This window comes from Saccopteryx leptura, chromosome 10, assembly GCF_036850995.1.
Source record: "Saccopteryx leptura isolate mSacLep1 chromosome 10, mSacLep1_pri_phased_curated, whole genome shotgun sequence".
Classification (NCBI taxonomy): domain Eukaryota; kingdom Metazoa; phylum Chordata; class Mammalia; order Chiroptera; family Emballonuridae; genus Saccopteryx; species Saccopteryx leptura.
In genome coordinates, this window is record NC_089512.1 from 32,871,153 (window position 1) to 32,885,338 (window position 14,186).

At 47.1% G+C, this 14,186-nt stretch overlaps 1 protein-coding gene across 3 annotated transcripts in view; it reads left to right on the plus strand.

Moving 5' to 3' along the window:
- RFTN1 (raftlin, lipid raft linker 1) overlaps positions 1-14,186 on the plus strand; it is a 207,607-nt gene that overhangs the window by 4,560 nt on the left and 188,861 nt on the right. The gene's annotated exons all lie outside the window — the stretch shown is intronic.

Genomic DNA, 14,186 nt, shown 5'->3' on the forward strand with positions numbered 1-14,186 from the left:
ACCAGAACTGAGCCCCCCTGCCTGTGAGGGGGCCCCGGATGACATGTTTGCATCTTTCTGAGGTGTCTCAATGGGGACCAGCCTTTGCAGATATTGTAAAGTCTTGAGACATACTCTGGGGACTGTTCTCATGCACAGCCTAGTACGTGCCTACCACTGAGTAGGGGCGCATTAAACGTTGGCTGAACAATTCTTGGGACTCATGGTACCCAGCTAGGTGACTGCCTCTCTGGAGTTTGACAGTGAGTGCTGGGACGCTGGGGCCCCAGACCTGTTTTATCAGATGCCACTTTCCCATAGCCTGGGAAACAGGTTCAAAGCGGTAGGGCCCAGGAAGACTTTGCTGATTGTAAACTTTCATTGTCGTAGCACCGTTCATATTTTATTACAGAGTTTACTACTGTTTATTAACAAAATAATAATTACCGCAACCACTTGCCAAGCATTTCCTCTTTGCCAGGTCCTGTTAGGCACTTTACCTGATGGGTTTCTCTGGCTTGAATCCTCATGAGAGGCAGGCACTATTATTATCTGCTCTTTATCCTCGAGGAAGCTGAAACTTAGCGAGGTTAAGGAACTTGCACTAAGTTCACATTTTCATATTTCCCAGACTTTAAGGCAGGGGTCTCAAACTCGCGGCCCGCCGAACAATTTTGTGCGGCCCGCAGACTAATCCACGAAGCTCAAAATATTTTGGATAAAATTAAGTAAGCCTAGGGGCCTACTTGTATTTTTCATTTCTCTAGCATCCTAGCTAGATATTAGCTTAGTTAACAGCAGTTGTGATGCGAACTACAGTTTCTGGTCATTTTGTGACACTGAGTAAACTGCATGTACGATTGTGCTTGTTGTACTGATTTTTTTTTTGTTTTCAACTGCAGTGAGAAAAGTGTTGCGTAACAGTTGCCTTTTGTAGACCTAGTGCGGCCCGCCAAAGGGCTGTGATCTTGCTCTGCGGCCCACATGCTGAGTTGAGTTTGAGACCCCTGATTTAAGGGCTGAGACGTGACCTTCTGGCTTCGCAAATGCATATTCCGTCTACACGCATGGATTTCCGAATACACAAAGCCATAGTATAATAGAAATGTAAACTGGATAGGCAGAACAAAGTCGCAAGAAATGCCACGCCGGACCCTGGCCAGGTGTTTCAGGTGGTTGGAGCATCATCGGATATGCCATGGTTGCGGGTTCAGTCCCTGGTTGGGGCACATACAGGAATCAACCAATGAATGCGTGATTAGGTGGAAGAATAGATCAGTGTTCCAGGTCTCTCTCTCGCCCCCCACCCCGTCTCCCCTAAATCTTTCTCAGAAAAAAAAATATCAATCAATAGAAAATAAAACAAGAAAAAAAGAAACGGCACACCTGTCACTGTCTTTAGTCTGTTTTTTTTTTGGTTTGTTTGGTTTGGTTTTAAGCTTGCTGAGTTTCGGGCAGCTGGGGCCTGTATAGAGGTACTAATTTTGGTGACAATTTAAGATATTATTGGTTGGTTACAATTGTCGTTTTACTGTAGGAAATGAAAGCCGTTGCCAGCTGTTGGGTTTGAGTGTCTGTGGCTGAGCTGCCCCATACAGTAGCCACTAGCTACCTGTAGCTATTCACATTTAAATGTAAATGAACTAAAATGAAATCAGATAAAAAAAAAACCCTCAGTTCCACAGCCACGCTAGCCGCCTTCCAAGTGCTCAACATGTGGTTATTGGCTGCTGAGTTGGACAGCACAGATCTAGACTGTTTTCATCGTCGCTGGCGTTTGTTTGGTAATGCTACTCTATAGTAAGCATTTCTCTTTTTTTCTTTCAGTTTAATAATTGGCAACACAATGGCTAAGGCTTAGGCTATTCTTTACTGACAAAGAAATAAATTTAGCCAGATTTTTTTTTTATGTTTACCTTTTAAAGGTTGTGTGTTCGTGTGTGTGTGTGTGTGTGTGTGTGTGTGTGTGTGTGATCTTTCCTCTCATTCATATTCAGTTTTTAACGTAAATTTGAGGGTTTTTTCTTTCTCCTGGGCCCACAAAGGGGCTTTCGTTATTATCATTGCATATTTTACCAAGATGCTTTCTCTGAAAAGATCGGTACAGCAGGCGAGCCGTGGCCACTGCTTGAGCCCTGTTAATTCCTTGCTCTCCAAATAAGAATTCGGTTCAGCTTTTAAATATGCATTTGTCTGGCTTACTCCCCACCTGGGCTGAATTCAGGAAGAAGAATCGCTCTCAGCGGGGCCAGAACCAAAGAGCAAGAAAATCAGGTCGCATTCTATGCGTGATGGCTACCTGCCAAGGCTGAGATGGAGGAGACACTATTTGGGGGCACTTACGGGCTTCATTTTGGGGTATTCCTGGAGTGGGCTGTCGTCCCTGCAGTGTAGGGAGCACTAGTGGCTGGCAGTTTCTGTGTCCTGGTTATATGGGACAAGGGGGGGGGGTGTTTGTGGCCTGGCTTTCTCCTTCCCTGTGTTGTACACTAGTCCGCAATCAGGTTCCAAGGAAGGAAAGGCTCCACCAGCCTTCAGGTGCAGGGAACTGGGACCAGCCAGAGGCGCACAGTCAATGTCAGCTATGTTTTGCTCAGCTTGTTCGGTACCGACCAACTTTTAAGGTACTTTGTAATAACGGTGTTAGCTGTTTCCACACTTTTTCAACCAGGAAGCCAGCTGCACTTCACTGATGGCTTTCTTTGGCTTTTTACCACGAAACTGTCCTATTCTGCTGTTCCCTAGGCAGACCCCTTGATTGTCAGCATCTCTTCTTTGCAGAGGATCGTCAGTTTCCACTGGTGTGTGTGTGTGTGTGTGTGTGTGTGTGTGTGTGTTGAGACTTCCTACTTTGTATTTCACTCTGAGGAAATAGTTTTTGAGGAACCGTTCAGGTTTTATGGAATATCTTCTAAATTCTTCAGATTTGGAGAAATTGTTGTAATAGACATTATCCATCAAGCTGGATGGAAAGCTATTAGGTTAATCATGGCCTCTGGTTAATGGAACGTGACTATATCGTGTTTGACCAAATTTCAGAAATACCAAATACAAGGAATCAGACTGTTCATTTAAACACTTCATTACCTCAGAGGAGTCATTTTGGGGATTTTCCTGGTGTTTTGGGACACCTGATAAGCACCCTTTTCAGTGTGGTGTAATTGTGGGTATAGGCATATTAAGAGGAATCTTTATCATGGATAATAAGTCATGCTACTAACAGTACCTATGATAGATAGCATTTATACCGTATTGCTGTTTCTATGTGCTTGAGCTTTTCTAAGCCCTGTTAGATACTAACTTATTTAATCCTTACCTTACAGGTAGATTCGCAATTATCCCCATTTTATAGTTGAGAAAACTGAGGTTCAATTGCTTCCTTGAGGTAGAGACACTGGGATTTGAACCCGGTTGCAGAGACTTTGCGCACAACCTCTGTGCTCTGCTGTTAAGAAGGTGAACTTAAAAAAAAAAAAAAAAAAAGGTGAACTTGAGAGTGACAGGCAAATAGTCCAAAGGCCCTTTTCCACCCTTCACCGGATAATAAGCGTCTTTCCTCCTCCTCGTGTATCTATTGGGGCAGCTGCTGATGGGGACGAGGAGGATGTCATCGTTGTCTTTGAGACATTTGCTGTCACTTAGGAGAATGAGGCGTGACTGAAAGCTGCAGAGCTCTCCCTGGCACTGCAGACGCGCCGCCCAGCTGCCTAGCCTGCACCTCCCCTGGGGTGGAGTTAACCCGTCCAGGGTTAGGAAGACAAACGCCTGTCTTCTGGGCCCAGCTTTCTCCCCGAGCCAGGCCACCTCAGAAGGCGGCCACTCCACATCTTCCAGTTGCTCAGGTCACACATCCTTAAGGTGTCTGGGATGCCCTCCTTTTTTATGCCCTAGGTCCAGCCCACCAATAAACCCCACTTTTAACCTTCAAAACATAGCCAGAATTTGCTGCTCGCGCCTCATCATCGTCTGGTGTCCCCTCTCCTCCCGATGGCCAGAGTGATCATGTCTCCTCGCTGTTGAAACCCTCTGCGTCACTCAGGGTGAAGCCAAGGCCCTTACCAGGCTCTCTGCACGTGCCACGCAGTCTGCCCCCCACGCGCCACGCAGTCTGCCCCCACGCCTCTCACTTCGTGTGCTCCCTCGCCTGCCCCTCTGCGCCAGCCAGGGCCCGGAGCCCTCCGGTCTGTGCGCACTTGCTGCCACCTTGCCTGCTCACCATCCCTCTTGCCCTGCCCTCCCCCCCCCCCCGCCCCCGCCAACTTCTTTAGGATTTTGCTTAATGTCACCTCTGGGTGAAGCCTTCCCTGGTCACCCTTTAAAAAAAAATGGCACTATCTTTCCCTATACTGACTATCCCTCTTGCCTGCCTTATTTTTCTTTATTTGACATGCTTTTAAAGTTGAACTTTATTTATTGACTTTTCTGTTGTGTGTTTCTCTGCTCCTGAAGGCAAGGTCTATGAGAGCAGGGTTGCTATTATTATTATTATTATTACTATTATTATTATTTTGTCTCTTGTTTCCCTTGGTATCCCCAGCATTTAGAACAGTGCCTTGCATGTACTAAGTGCTCAATAAAGGAAGGTGTGATGTATTTTATGTGTCAGCTTGGCTACGCTGTGGCACCCAGTTTTTGGTCAAACACCAATCTAGGTGTTGCTGCAGGGTATTAACTTTTTTTTAGGTGTGATTAATATTTCATCCGGTAGACTTTTGAGTACAGTAGATTATCCTCCACAACATGGGTGGGCCTCATCCAGTTGGTTGAGGGACTTAAGAGGAAAGACTGAGGTCTCCCAAAGGAATTCTGCATCCAAACCGCCTTAGGACTCAATTCTGCAACTTCGACCCTTCCTGTCTCTGTGGCCCGGCCTGCCCTGCACATTGCCAACCTGACTGCCCCCGGAATCCCACGAGCCAGTTCCCTAAAACAGTTCTGCCCTACCTTCTCTGTGTGCAGGCAGGCGCGCACGCGCATGCGCACAACACACACACACACACACACACACACACACACACACACACACACACACACACTCTGTTTCCTACAGAATTTGTTTTCCTGGAAAACCCTAACATGGAGGGTCAAGGTGGAAGGGGAAGGAGTGTCAGCTGGAGTATCCCGTGGAGGCAGAGGAATGGTGAATGGAGGCACTTGGTGTATAAAGAGATGGCACTGGTGTAGTCCGGCCTGACTCAAACAGACAGGAAGGGGACAGTGGAAGGGGGGACTGGGAGGCCGGGAGGCTGGGGTGAGGTTCCGTGCAGGTCAGGACTCCAGGCTGGCGGCAAATGTGACTTCTGCTCTCTGGGCCACTTGTGTGAGGCAGAATGGTTAATCCGGCTACCGCCAGGAGTAGGAATCCTAAGGACGGGAGACCAAGGGAAGCTACGTGCGAGGAAGGCTTTGCAGTGTCCTGACGTGGAGTTGGCCCGGAGAACGAAGCTGTGGAGTTGAAAGCACCCACCAGCTCTCAGCAGCTGGCCAGAGCAGGGTGAGGACCGTGGCGGGAGCAGGCTCATCCCTGCCATTCTGAGCCTGGATATTACGAGAGCAGTGGTACCACCCACAGAAACAAGAAACGCGGGAGGAAGAACAGGCTTGTTAGGGAAAATGTTGGGTTCTCCTTGGGGCATATTCATCCAGAAGTTCCTGGAAAGTTCCAGATGAGTACACTCAAACAGGTCCTTGTGCATACCTTCCTAGAGGTGGAGAGAAAACAGACTGGGAGAGACTGGAGAGTTCTCACCTACTACAGGGAAAGTGAGGCCAGCGAGAAGGGATGAGGTAGCCCAGGGGGAGACGATGCAGTCCTGGAACTTTCTCAGCATATGCAACAATCCCAGGTGTTGGAGGTTCCCTAACTCTGTACTCAGGCACCCTGAGGCACTACAGGAAGCTCACGGTTGGCTGGGATAGGGGCATGGATGGTTATCGTCTCTGAGGGAAAGAGTGGTACTTGACATGTTAGAGACCACTCTCACTACTAGCTTGAGGCCGGTCGCACTAACAGGATTAGACGGCACCACGTTCCTCTCAATGATGCCGTGTCTTTGCAGAGCTGGATTTTGGGTGGCTGCTAGGAAAACCAGCGTGGAGCAGGGAACGATGACTCTGAGGGTTAAGAAGCTGTTCTGCGTTCAGCAGATGCACACATCCCACAAGTACCTAAATGTGGTAATTTAAGAATGAAGGGGAAAGATTTTTCTTCTTTCCATTTATGTGTTCTGTTTTTTTCAAAAAGCTCCTAAGTTGTTTGGATGTAATTATTCAGTTGTTTGGGCAGGACTGCTTACCGAACAGAGCCGTAGGCACTGGTTCTTGTCTGGGAGTGCTGTGACCCGTGTGCAGAGACTCTGAGGGAGCCGTGTGCATGTCGGCTCCCACTGGAGCCTCGGAACCTTTGCTGTGTCTGGTTCCGGGTGTGACATGGGGACTGAAAAATAAGTAAGCTCAGGGACAGAAGGAGAGGGGAGAAAGGAAAGATCATGAAGGGCCACATCCAAATGGCCGTATTTCTTCAAAAACAAAGTTGAGAAGCCAATCATGTAAAATGTAAGCACTTGTGAAATCCTAGGTGCTGGGTACAGAGAGGTCTCATTTTCTGTCTTTATCTATATGTTGTCAGTGGTTTACAATAAAAATAATTTTAGGAGAGCAACAGGAGGAGGGCTGGGGATAGAGATTTCGGGGCATACCTGTGTTTGGGGGCTTGCAGAGACTCCGGGAAGGGAGGGTCGGAGGTACAGAGACTCAGGAGTTGGGGGTGTGGACCCGCGGCACTCAGCAGAGCCAGGTTCTGCTAGACCAGGGGTCCCCAAACTACGGCCCGTGGGCCACATGCGGCCCCCTGAGGCCGTGTATCCGGCCCCCACCGCACTTCCGGAAGGGGCACCTCTTTCACTGGTGGTCAGTGAGAGGAGCACATTGACCATCTCATTAGCCAAAAGCAGGCCCACAGTTCCCATTGAAATACTGGTCAGTTTGTTGATTTAAATTTACTTGTTCTTTATTTTAAATATTGTATTTGTTCCCGTTTTGTTTTTTTACTTTAAAATAAGATATGTGCAGTGTGCATAGGGATTTGTTCATAGTTTTTTTATAGTCCGGCCCTCCAACAGTCTGAGGGACAGTGAACTGGCCCCCTGTGTAAAAAGTTTGGGGACCCCTGCTCTAGACCATGGTTCTCAGCCCTAGTGAAGAGGCTGAAGAAAGATCCCGGGCCCCGCCGAGGCCTGCCTTATGGGAGATCAGAGGGGCTGAGGAGTCGGGAAGAGAACTGGGCTCGCTCCTAAAGCGTTGATTCTCCACTCTGGCTGCCAGTTAGAAACACTCAGGGGGCCTTACCAAATACTGCTGCCTGGCCCTCACCCCCCAATGCCTGGGCATCAGGACTTTAAAATAGCTCTCCAGAGGGTTCCATTGTGCAACCAAGATTGAGAACCGCTGCCGGAGCTCGGGTTTCTCAGACTTTACTGTGATTCAGATTTTAATGAATCACTGATTAAAAAGTAGATTCCGATTCCCAGACCCCGGGTGGTGCCTGAGTTCTGCATGTCTGACAGGCCCCCAGGGATGCCAGTGCTACTGGTCTGAGAACCTCCCTTTGACTAGCAAGGTGCCCCAAGAGAGGGCTGTTTTGAGTTGAGGGTGGTTGTCATGCAGAGAAGTAGTCTGTGTAAGAAATCCAGGGAGATGTGGGTGGGGGAAGGGTAAGCAAACATTTCTTTCGATAATGTAAATAAATGCCCTTTGTGTTCCTTATCTTCTGCCATGTAACAAATTACCCCCAGGCTTGACAGTGAAAACAACAATGCACATTTATTATCTGCCAGGGCTTCTGTGAGTTAGAAACCCAGGAGCAGCTTCCCTGGGTGGTTCCGACTCAGGGTCTCTCGTGAGGCTGGGGGTGGTTAAGATGTCAGCGGGGCAGAAGGCCATGCTGGCGCTGAAGGATCTGCTTCCACGTAGGTGCTGAGTTAGTCAGTAGTGGCTGTTGGGCAGAGAGAGGCCTCAGTGCCCTGCCCTGGGGACTTCTTCATAGGATTGATAGAGCACCCTTATAATACGGCCGCTGGCTGCTCCCAAACCAAGGTAGAACTCATGCATCTCGTAGAACCTAGCCTTGGCAATCACACTCCTCATTTCTGCAATATCCTACCGGCTAAGGAGGTCAGCCCCATTCAGTGTGGGAGGGAGCCAGAGGCTGATTCAGGTCGGTTGAGGCCCCAGGTGCAGAAGGAAATATTGGGCCCCTTAAAAAGAGAGAGAGAGAGAGAGAGAGAGAGAGAGAGAGAGAGAGAGAGAGAAAGACAGGGAAAATAAAAATACACGTTACCCATATTTTTAAATAAATAAAAAAAATTATGTACTGTTAATGTTAAAATTGCACATATGAAACCAAACTTGGTGTCATTGGAAAAAAGGTAAAGTTGGAGTTTTGCGGGGCCCTTCAGAAGTCGGGGCCCAGGGCGCACACCCAGTGTGCCTGCCGTTAAATCCGCCTCTGGAGGGAACCTCTCATGAACAGCCAGTAGGACTACTGAGGGCCATCTTGGAGACTCACCATGATACCCCCTTCTGGTTTTCAACTAGGAAAATAATGCAGGCACAATAGAAAACTTGAGAAATAGAGAATACCGTAAAGAGAATGTCACTCGCAACCTCGTGAGCCAGAGGAAAGTTCTGTGAACATCATGGTCTGTGTCCTGCCAGTTAAAAAAAAGAAGGTGGGTTGTTATATACACTGGTGGGTTGTTATATACAGTTATACACCGAGACATTTAAAAGTGGCATCGTACAATAATAATGATTCCGAGGCGGTTTTCCTACTTGGCATCAAATCAAGATTTGACACCATCTGAATAGTCGACTGAACTTTGATGTTTTCGTTTACATTTCTGGGTGGAGAGGGACAGCCCTATTTTGCAAAATATTTTTAATTTGGACCATCCGTTCTTCCTTTGGGTGACTAAATGATGTAATAAATGCACTCCAGTCTTCAGTTGGGGGATGTGAGCGTAGAAATAAAAAGCGAGCTCGCCCGCTCATCCAGCATCATTGCCCGTAATTGCCTGTCTCTGGCTGCTTGCTATGAGCTGTTGGCCATTGTTAAAATTAGCTTTACAGTTTGCCTCAGATTAGCAGCGAGTGTGGCAAATGAGGGCTTGCTCTTAATGAAACTAATTTGTATTTGAAAATATAACTACATTTATTGCCCCCATTATTTAAATGCGTACGTGCTAGTTGATAGAAAAAAATGAACCTTTAAACTCAGGTTTTTATAAACCCTAGCCGAAAAAAATCATCTTTTAAGGAGGCGATTATTTCTGAAGTAGTTTTTTTCCAGTGTCTTATGGGCATCTTGGAAAGCATTTCAAAAACAAAATAGAAATCCCTGGTTTTTTTTAGAGAGAGAAACATCGATGTGTTGTTCCACTTATTTTCCTGTGTGTGCCCTCAGTGGGGATCAAACCCACAACCTTGGCGTATCAGGACAATGCTCTAACCAACTGAGCTACCTGTCCAGGGCTTAGAAATCCTTTTAAAATGGAGAAATTTTCATTTCAACATTTAAAATGACATGGGGTATCGTACCGCATTGCTGGTCAGCGTCCCCTGGAACCGAGCCTGTGGTGATGGGGTCTGTGTTACTACTGCAGCAGTTTTCTCTGAACGCCCTGCCCTTTGCCCAGACATCTGGACGAGCCAGCCTCACTGCACCATGTGCACCTGTCTGCTCATTGTCTTTCTTCTCCTTTCACCTGCCATCTCCTTGAGATCAGGGCCTGGTCTTCCTATTACTGTCTTTCCTAATCAAGCACCCGACTCAAGGCAAACCTTAACAAATGCACGTTGAATGAATGAATCTGTGAATTTGGAACATAAGTTCTCTCCCTCATGGAGCTGACAGTTTCTGCATGAAGCTTGTCCACCATATGCCAAAGACACACCCCATTCTAGATTTGATTCAGAAAGAGTTGATTTTCCAGAAAGTCACCATTTGAGGGGGTTTCTGCTTCCTGCTTCCACTTGCAATGTCTGATGTCCTCTCCTTGCAGTTGGGTATCAGAAGCTCTCAGTGATGACATTTTCCTCCGTAGACAGCATCCATTTCCTAATTCATTTTAGCCAGTTTTGCCAGGGAGCTCTAAGTATTTTGGCTCTTTTCCTGCTATCTCACCATAGAAAGGGGGTAGAGACCTCCTCTCTTTCCTCTGCCTCTGAAGACCTCTTAGGTGGTTTTTCTTGGTACCGTGGTGCTAGAGAGACGCCTGCATGTAGCTGCAGGGGTGTCTTCTGGGAAGACAAATATATAAAAAGAAGGAAAAGCCTCCTGAATGACTGTGAAATAATCAAAGCTAATCCAGCGATCAACTCACGCATAAAATTTGCAACCTGATTTACGTTAGGTGTCCCTGTGAAGTGACTAGGAATTTGGAGGGGCAGAGCCGTAGGGGTTGGATGGACAGTAGAAAGGTACTGGGAAAACCTCATCACACACAGATGACCTTTGCATGTGTCCTTTACAAAAACAAACAACTGCAAGAAAAAGGAGTAGCATGAATAGCATGCTGCTCATGATTTCACTCAGTGAGCTCGTGGCCGGGTGTGAACAGGGGGTGGAGGGACAAACAATGTGTTGGTTTCTAAAGGACGTCTCCCACCATGCCTCCTGTGGGTCAACATCTGGCCACCCTGAGTGTGTAAAGGGGATCATTTTTCATTAACAGGACCCCACCTTACCCTGTAACCAGCAATCCCACTCCTAGGTATTACTCTAGAGAAAAGAAAATTTAAGCCTCATAAAAACCTCTACATGAATGTTTATAGCCACCCTGTCCATCAACCCAAACTGGAAACAATGTAAATATCCTCCCAAGGATGAATGGCGAAAACAGGACATCTAAATGCAGCCAGTCTCAACTGGTGCTCTATCCCGGAGGGGGCAGGCCATGGTCATTTTGAGCAAACTTGGGGTATAAGTTACAATTTGCATGATGACTCATCTTAAAACTTAGAGGCTGAAAGCAGTAATAGCGGTATGTTTTGCAGAGGAATCTTCAGTTCTGATAGGTCTTGATGGAAGCAGCTTGTCTCTGCTCCACGTGGTGTCAGTGGCTTAACTGAGGCAGAGGCTCAACTTCCAGGATGGCTCACCGGCCAAGTGGCTGGCAAGTCAGTGCTGGCTCTCAGTTCCTCTCCACATGGGCCTCTCTTTGGGGGGCTGCTTGGGCCTCCTCATGGCATGGTGGCTGAGTTCCAGATTCAGGCAGTGGATGCTCCCAGTTTCTTTTTTTTTTATTTTTATTTTTTTATTTTTTATTTTTATTTTTTTGTATTTTTCTGAAGCTGGAAATGGGGAGAGACAGTCAGACAGACTCCCGCATGCGCCCAACCGGGATCCACCTGGCACGCCCACCAGGGGTGACGCTCTGCCCACCAGGGGGCAATGCTCTGCCCCTCTGGGGTGTCGCTCTGCCGCGACCAGAGCCACTCTAGCGCCTGAGGCAGAGGCCAAGGAGCCATCCCCAGCGTCCGGGCCATCTTTGCTCCAATGGAGCCTTGGCTGCGGGAGGGGAAGAGAGAGACAGAGAGGAAGGAGGGGGGTGGAGAAGCAAATGGGCGCTTCTCCTATGTGCCCTGGCTGGGAATCGAACCCGAGTCCCCCGCACGCCAGGCCGACGCTCTACCGCTGAGCCAACCGGCCAGGGCCGCTCCCAGTTTCTTAAGTCCAGGATCCAGAAACTAGCTCTGTCATCCTACCAGATGCTGTTGGTCAAGCATCTATGAAGCCCAGGATCAGAGGGGGTGATATCAACCCTCACCTCAATGACAGGAGTGTCAAAGGATTTGGGGGCCACATTTAAAAACTATCACATGTATCACTTACCATCCGCCTTGCTAGAGACTTGGACCCCTGAGGAAGATGTACCTGAATGTCTACATGAGAGAATGGGTAGCCACGCCAGACATTGTCTTGCCTGCATGGGGCAGGCCTGTTCCCTTCACTCTTCCCGCCTCTCAAGGGCGCATACCCAACCTTTGCCCCAAGCATCTTGGATTCCAGTGTGAGCATGGTTTGGGAACCTCCCATAGTGAATATAGTAAAGTTTACCAAACTCTACATACAATCATGTAAGGCACTGTTATGTCTTATTTTTCCTCCTTTAGTAAGGTACATTTCTGTGACTTGTTTCAGCATAGTAGTGACTGAATATAGATATTTTTGGAATGCTATAAAAACCTTTTCTATGTGACAGCGTGGGGGTTAGTGGGAGAATGAAAGAATGAACTTCAAAGGAAATGACTGACTCTCTTAAGTTTGAGACACTACCCTCCTCCCCGCCAGGGATTCACTGCTATTGCCGTTTTGTTCCTGTTTGGTACTGTTTATCTTTTCTGTGTCTGGCCACATGGATGATTCGCCTACAGCCACAGCATATCCTGTGAGACAAGCACAGTGCACTTCAGGGTGAACTTGGGCAGAGACCTCAAGTGTGGGACAGTCTGATTAAAACTTGAACTCAGAGTTTTAAATGAGGAGGGTTTTTCTAATGCTCCTTGGCATACCTCCACCACCGCCACCACCACCACCTACCCCAGCCTTGTCTAAGTCTTTCTTACTCCTCTCGGTAACCCTCTCCTCTTTTATTTTTTTTCTGCTGTCCGGGAACCTGCCCTATATAGAAGAAATTAAATCATACTAAAGTGTTAGTGGCTACCTGTGGCTTGGTTTGTTGCCCTTCCCATGGAGATATTTGTGGTTTTCAAGGAGATGCTGAGGTAGACCGATTCTGATTTCAAATGAATGAATCTCTAATGCTAGAACTTACCTAACAGGATGGCAAGACTGAGAGGATTTTTGAGTAAGAGGTTTCTGCTTGGAGATCCCCATTTGTGCTTCTTAGGAAATGAGTGACTTGGTGAGCCTCTGGGTTATTTCCAGTTCTGTTCTAGTGGTAACGAGTGCTCACCTCACCAGGGTGACCTGGTCCCTGGTACTTAGGAACCTTCCCTGTCCACTTTTCTTCTGCCTTGTGGAAGCAGATGCCAGCTGGCTTGCTTTTTAGCGGTTACATAGGCAGCCTCTGTACAAATCAGCTATTAAATCTGCAGAACTGGAGTATTTTACAAGTAATCAGTTCATGCAGATTGCACATAAATCATGTCTGCTCTGGCCCTTTGGACGCTAATGTTCCCTTATTAAGGCATAACTAAGCCTTCCTGTTCTCATCCATCCTTCTAGACTTTTTTTAATTACTGAAAAGTATAGCCTGGTTGTCACTACACCACTCTTCCACCCACCCCACCCCCACACCGTTTTGGAGGTTCAGTTTGTTTTTCTGGAGCTTGCCAAATTGCCTTAGGAAGCTGGGTACCTTGTGAATGGATCAAGCAAAAGGAAATTCTTATCTCTAAGAGGAAGTGGTTACCACATTTCTGTTTGTGATATTCTTGGCCAGTTAAAATTTTCATGCAATATGTTGTGATGGTAGAACCCGTACCCCAGGGCGGGGGGGGGGGGAAGTGTTGGTCACGTTCGGTGCACAAAAGGAAAATATCTTCCACTGAAGTCTGGGGTGGGGGGCAGGGATAAAGAGTCGTTTGGTGAATGTCATTCTACGCAATTAACAGAGAACTTCTATTGTTTTTCAGCCCCTGGAAGATGGATGATGCTGAGCCACCCTAATATGCACATTATTTTAACATTTCCCATGTTCTTTTCAAACTGTAGCTATGCATCTTCACTCTAATAATACATGTGGATTTCTGCTTCCCATTTCTTTAGCCCTGCTTATTAGTGTTCGGCCAGTTTTTCTTTCGGTCTAAAATGACTCTAAGATTGTGGAAGCATAGTATTATTCCTGTGGTGTGGTCTAAAAAAGAAAAAAATGTTGTGTGTGTGTGTGTGTGGGGGATCTTTTGACAAGGCCCATAAAAAACGACCATCTCCTTTTAGAGGTGTTTTCTGAATATCAATTCCTGTCTAAATAATTACTGTTGAGGGTAGAAAGGACTTTGGAGTTGGGAAATTGTAACAACTTATTATTTTCTCTTAGCAACCACGGTGAAGGTGACACCTCTCTCTCTCTCTCGTTCTCTCTCTCTCTTGTTAGATGGGCTGTCCCCGTAAGGCGCTGTATTGCTTTTTAGGCCCCGTTTTTAAATCATATGCATACACAGATCGTAGTGTATGAGGCACT